Raw genomic sequence first — 6,840 nt, forward strand, 5'->3', positions numbered from 1 at the left:
CATTAATTGAAATGGGATGTATTGTATCGAGGCTTGTTGTGTGGGTTGTGTAAAATGAATGGATGGTTTGTAATGTGAGTAATGTTCTGAATGAGTGGTGTTGTGGTTTGCCAGTAGATGACAGCAGTGTATTACAAGTGTGCTGCAGTGTGGAATGGATACACTTGCATTTTGCAAGAGTGGATACAATTACATTTGCAAAGTTGTCGCAGAGTATATGGTATATACATAAATCAGTCATTCACTGTGCAATAAGGAAAAACAGGAGGGTTAGTCAAACATACACCTAAATAATGTATGGGGACAACCAGGAGGGTATATGCATTGGTCATATACTGTTCAAGGGGGCAAATAGGAGGGTATATAATAATGATAATTAACAGTCTGAGTGGACGTATATTCTGGAGCAAACTGTACAGCTGTCAGCTGTACAGTTGGTGTGTTAAATATTTAAATGGGCTTTTGGGGGGACCTATTTAGGTAGATTGGCTGTAATATTAGTGTGGCATAACCGCTGTCTTGTACAGCTGTATGTCCAATGTGCATATGGGTTGTGGGGACCTATGTGGGGGAAGGTGGGTGGTGTGGGGTGTGTGATGGGTTATTGTCTGGGGATGGATATGGGCGGGTGGTGTGTGGGGGGCGAGGTGAGGGGATTTAGCGTATTAGTTTGATGGCTTCGTTGAGACCTTCCGGTTGTAGTGTGTCCAGACGGAAAATCCAGAACATTTCTCTTCTTATAAATGTTTCAAATCTGTTGGGGATATGGTCGGGAATGTGGTCGATGGGACAGATAGTGAAAGGGTCTTTGTCACATACATAGTTACATAGTTAGTACGGTTGAAAAAAGACATACGTCCATCAAGTTCAACCAGGGAATTGAGGGGTAGGGGTGTGGCGCGATATTGGGGAAGGGATGGGATTTTATATTTCTTCATAAGCATTAATGTTATTTTGTTCCAGGAATGTATCTAATCCTGTTTTAAAGCTGTTAATTTTTCCTGCTATGACCAGTTCCTGAGGTAGACTGTTCCATAAGTTCACAGTTCTCATGGTAAAGAAGGCGTGTCGCCCCTTGAGACTAAACTTTTTCTTCTCCAGATGGAGGGAGTGCCCCCTTGTCCTTTGGGGGGGTTTAACCTGGAACAGTTTTTCCCCATATTTTTTGTATGGGCCATTAATATACTTATATACATTTATCATATCCCCCCTTAAACGTCTCTTCTCAAGACTAAACAATTGTAACTCCTTTAATCGTTCCTCATAGCTAAGATGTTCCATGCCCCATATTAGTTTAGGTGCGCGTCTCTGCACCCTTTCCAGCTCCACAGTGTCCCTTTTATGGACTGGTGCCCAAAACTGAACAGCATATTCCAGGTGTGGCCGTACCAATGTTTTATAAAGGGGGAGTATTATGTCCCTGTCCCTAGAGTCCATGCCTCTACATGACAATATCCTGCCGGCCTTGGAAGCAGCAGCCTGACATTGCATGCTATTCTGTAGTCTGTGATCTACAAGTACACCCAGATCCTTCTCTACCAGTGACTCTGCCAGTTTAATCCCCCTAAAACATACGATGCATGCATGTTATTACTACCCAGATGCATAACTTTACATTTATCCACATTAAACCTCATTTGCCAAGTAGATGCCCAGACACTTAGTCTATCCAAGTCATCTTGTAACCTATACACATCCTCTATAGACTGTACCGTGCTACAAAGCTTGGTGTCATCTGCAAAGATAGAAACAGAGCTGTTAATGCCATCCTCTATATCATTGATAAATAAATTAAACAACAGCGGTCCCAGTACAGAACCTTGGGGTACACCACTAATTACCTAGGACCAATCAGAGTACGAATCATTGACCACCACTCTCTGGGTACGATCCATGAGCCAGTGTTCAATCCAGTTACAAACTAAAATTTCCAAACCCAAAGACCTTAAAGGGGTACTCCGGTGAAAACCTTTTTTCTTTTAAATCAACTGGTGCCAGAAAGTTAAACAGATTTGTAAATTACTTCTATTAAAAAATCTTAATCCTTCCTGTACCTATTAGCTGCTGAATACTACAGAGGAAATTCTTTTCTTTTTGGAATTCTCTCTGATGACATCACGAGCACAGTGCTCTTTGCTGACATCATTATAATAATAATAATAATAATAATGATAACTCTTTAGTGGGATTTGAACCCAAGGCCCCAGCGCTGTAAGGCAGCAGTGCTAACCACTGAGCCACCATGCTGCCCTTAGCAAACATCTGCTATGCACGGTTGCTAAAATGGACAGAGATGTCAGCAGAGAGCACTGTGCTCGTGATGTCATCAGTGTTCCAAAAAGAAAGGAATTTCCTCTGTAGCATTCAGCAGCTAATAAGTACTGGAAGGATTAAGATTTTTTAATAGAAATAATTTACAAATATGTTTAACTTTCTGGCACCAGTTGATTTAAAAGAAAAAAGGTTTTTACCGGAGTACCCCTTTAACTTACCTGTCAGACGTCTATGAGGGACAGTATCAAATGCTTTAGCAAAATCCAGAAACACTATATCCATAGCCATTCCTCTGTCAAGGCTTCTACTCACATCTTCATAAAAGCAAATTAGATTGGTTTGACAACTTCTATCCTTAGTAAACCCATGCTGGTTATCACTTATAATACAATTATCCCCTATGTATTCCTGTATGTAGTCCCTTATAAGTCCTTCAAACAATTTACCCACAATGCACGTTAAACTTACCGGTCTATAGTTTCCTGGGGAAGACCTAGAGCCCTTTTTGAAGATTGGCACCACATTCGCCTTGCACCAGTCCCTTGGCACAATACCAGACACCAGTGAATCTCTAAATATCATGAACAGGGGTACAGATATTACTGAACTTAGTTCTCTAAAAACTCTAGGGTGCAATCCATCTGGCCCTGGAGATTTGCTTACATTTAAATTACTTAACTTACCTTGTACCATCTCTACATTAAGCCAGTTCAGTACATTACAGTACATGATGTGTTACCAGCACTGACCTGTCCAATGTCAGCTCCTCCTTCTTCCCTAGTATATACAGAACTAAAGAACCCATTCAGTAGCTCTGCTTTCTCGCCAGTGACAACCTCCCAATTATCATTATTAAGGGGTCCTACATGCTCTGTCCTTGTTTTTTTTGCATTTATATATCTAAATATTTGGGATTAGTTTTGCTTTCTTTGGCCACCTGTCTCTCATTTTGAATTTTTGCTGTTTTTATTATATTTTTACAGATTTTATTAAGCTCTTTTTACTGTTTAAATGTTATAGCTGAGCCATCAGATTTTAAGTTTTTTAAGGCTATTTTTTTGTTGTTTATTTCTCTTTTAACATCATTTGTCAGCCATGTAGGATTTAGTTTTAATCATTTATTTTTGTTCCCCTTTGGTATATATTTAGCTGTATAGTTATTTAGAGTTGATTTAAAGATGTCCCATTTACCTTCTGTATCAGTATTTGACAACACCTTCCCCCAGTCTATGTCCTGTAGTGCAGCTCGCAACCCAGGGAAGTTTGCCTTTTTAAAGTTATATGTTTTTGCCTTCCCCGCCTGTCTTGGTTTCCTACATTTTAAGTCAAAAGTAACTATATTGTGGTCGCTATTACCAAGGTTTTCCCTCACAGTTACGTTACCAACCAGCTCTGCGTTGTTGGAAATTATTAGATCCAACAAGGCATCACTTCTTGTTGGCCCATAAAATTATCCTGCAATAAATGTAGGAATTGTCGCCCCTTTGTAGTTTTAGCCAGCCCCCCGACCCCAATCTATATCTGGATAGTTAAAATCTCCCATTATTACCACTGTACCTGCCCGGGCGGCCCTCTCTATTTGTTTATGCAGCCGACCTTCTATCTCTTCAGTGATATTATATAAGTATTATTTTTTCAGTATTTCCCTCCTTTTGTAATTCTACCCACAGTGATTCCAGATCCTCAGAATCATCACACACTATGGCATCGTTCACACTGACTTCCATACCACTTCTTACATACATACATACAGACAGACTCCACCACCTTTTCTATTCATTCTATCTTTGCGAAACAATGTAAACCCCTGCAGATTGACAGCCCAGTCATGCGAGGAGTCCAGCCATGTCTCAGTGACCCCAACTATATCAATATGTTCCTCCAGTATCAAGGCCTCAAGCTCCCCAATTTTATTTGCTAGGCTTCTGGCATTTGTGAACATACACTTTACATTTCCATCCTTTATGTTATTGGGGTTAATGGGATTCAAGGGTGTAAGTTTTATTTTCCTATGAAGCCTATTCCTATTAACTATTCTAACCCCTCCCTCCGCTCCACCCCCAGGTACATTTTTAATTCCCACCTCTCTATCTACACTATCTTCCCCCTCTTTGCTGTAGGTTCTGGGAGTGTGTGGGTTTGACTTGGGTAACTCCCATCCTGTGTCATACCTGGAGATCAAGTGCTTTAGCACCAGAGGAAGTTCCATTTGGAAACCTTCCAGCAACTGGCAAGTTCTGCTTGGGTGTACTAGATGACGGCTCATTACACGTAGTAAGTAGAATTGTTGAACCAAGATGGCTGACATCAGAGGAAATGGATTTTGCCACACTTCCTGGACCTCCAATATGGCTACCAGTACCGGAAGTGGGGCAAGCCACACCTCCGGTCACTCCAATATGGCTGCCAATACAGGAAGTTACTGTAGTAATATGGCCACCACTATACTGAGGTTGAATAGAATACAGTAGGGTGGGTGCATTTTTTTGGGGGGGGGCTTTCATTTTTCCAGTATACGGAGGTGCTGTGACAGTACATGGTGGAGCATTTACAGGCCGGGCTTTTAAACACACAGTCTTTTACTGAGGGCAGGTTTTGTTGACCACAATGGGGGCACAACCAACAGCTAGAATCATCTTCATTGTCACGTGGCTCCTAACACCCAGGGAGGAAAGGAGCTTGCAAACTGCTCATATTTTCCCCTTTAAAGTTAACCAGTTCAGGAATTGAACAGTTTTAAAGCCTTTTAAGTCTCCGGTTGAGTGAGGGTTGCAAATTACCCTATTAGCAAAATCTCTCAGTGGACTGGCCATACAAAAATTGATATCCAGCACTAACAAAATAGTGTGCATTTGTCAACCAAAGTTTGCCTCCTGAAGCTAATCTCTGGTACACAATAACACTGAACTGATATATTTAATCAGCAGGTGCTAAAAAGCTATCAAGCATACAATAGAGAGGATACTGGACTGACAGCAGAACTTTACACAATAGCTATGCCTTGATACTGTTACTGGCTGGCATGTCCCCTCAGCCAATACACCATTGTCATCTGATACGGTTACTCCGAGCGATACAACACATGTCTCTCTCTCTCAATTCAATTCAGTTATCAGGAGTACAACATACGCGGAAAAGATATCAGATACACTCCTAATTACCAGAGATTTAAAAAAATCTCCAGCATTTTTTTCTCTTTTTCCCTTAGCCGTATTCCATATTCCACTGAGCAGTTTAAAAAAAAAAAAGTCAAAAATCAAAATTTAAATCCTTACAAAACATTCTCTGTATTCTAGAATGTCATGTCAGGTTTTCCCTACCGTGGAAAAAAAAAATCAGAAGAAACCTTATTAACAGTGCATTTCACATGTTTTGAAATACATGGCCTTGTGCGCTTGATAAGCGTCCACAATATGAGCCAAAAAAAAAGGGGGGGGGGATTTATACACGAGGCTGCATAAAAATCTCACAGGCAGATTTAACTCCCTATGCCTCTAATATAAGATTTATTAACCAGCCACAGTCGAGCACCAATGTGGCTAGAACTCACAAATTAGACCACACAGCCGGAAAATACCCTGCCGCTAGGGTTTGTCTTAGAGGTTTGACAAGACCATCTGTGATCAGAGCTACAGATTTATAAAATCAGCAGACTTACCTCGTTCTGTAGGGTTGATCAAGCCCTTTGAGCGGCCCCAGATTCCTCCGGATGGTCAAAGCTGTCGCTCCCCCAGACTTGGTCTTCCCGCGAGTGTGGTCCTGGGAACAATTTCACCCTCCCTCGGTTCGGCAAGGAGTCACGGCACCAACTGATAAGGATCGACCGAGTGGGGGCTTTCAAATGTGATTGACTGTGCTGCTATATACTTTGCCAAGTGTCGACACAAAAAGATATACACCACACAGGATATGTTGGTATACACTCTTTCTTAGCATGAAGCTCTGCTGCTCCCAAAAGAGTTCTGTTTATTACAGGAAATAAATTTGGTTTTTACAAACTGAGAAAAAGGGGAGGGTGAAAGGTAAAATTATGCATCGTTCTATATGCTGATTGGTCATTTGAGCGTGGCGTAGCATATGTCATTATCTTGCAAGTCCTCTTAGCTTAAGATTTCAGCATCTTTCCACAAAGTCCAATGTTTTTAGACGTCTTGTATCCATAGTCTCCATCTCAATGCTCTAGTCTTAGTTACAGGCAAAGCGATAAGATGAAATGTTTTGCATTTAACATTCTGATTTATATGCGTTAAAGGGTAAGGGAACAGATATTTTTCCAGCAGCAATGGCATTTTAATATTAATATATTGATCAGTCATTAGAAACATAAGGGTCATGCCTATCACAGGTACCTCTTGTCTTTGTTACCTCCCGTAGCGCAGCCACGCACAAGCACTTCCGGTGATGACTGACATCGGAATATCAGTTTTGGCTGGAGGAATTTTATAACTAAACCTTTCTGTTAAGATATTGGATACTGATGTTACTTTTACCACTTTAGAATGGCATTGGCAAATTTGAAATTGAGAGTGGACTTTTCCTAAAAAGAGCTCCTCTATAAAAGTTGCT

The 6,840-nt window shown here is 40.9% G+C and overlaps 1 long non-coding RNA gene across 2 annotated transcripts in view; it reads right to left on the minus strand.

Moving 5' to 3' along the window:
- Positions 1-6,236, minus strand: part of LOC130267212 (uncharacterized) — a 174,852-nt gene extending 168,616 nt beyond the window's left edge. For both annotated transcript variants that reach the window (XR_008843098.1, XR_008843099.1), the window contains exon 1: positions 5,933-6,236. This is a non-coding gene — a long non-coding RNA (uncharacterized LOC130267212). The remainder of the gene's footprint in view (positions 1-5,932) is intronic.
- Positions 6,237-6,840: the final 604 nt, after the last annotated feature.

The sequence above is a fragment of the Hyla sarda genome, chromosome 4 (assembly GCF_029499605.1).
Source record: "Hyla sarda isolate aHylSar1 chromosome 4, aHylSar1.hap1, whole genome shotgun sequence".
Classification (NCBI taxonomy): domain Eukaryota; kingdom Metazoa; phylum Chordata; class Amphibia; order Anura; family Hylidae; genus Hyla; species Hyla sarda.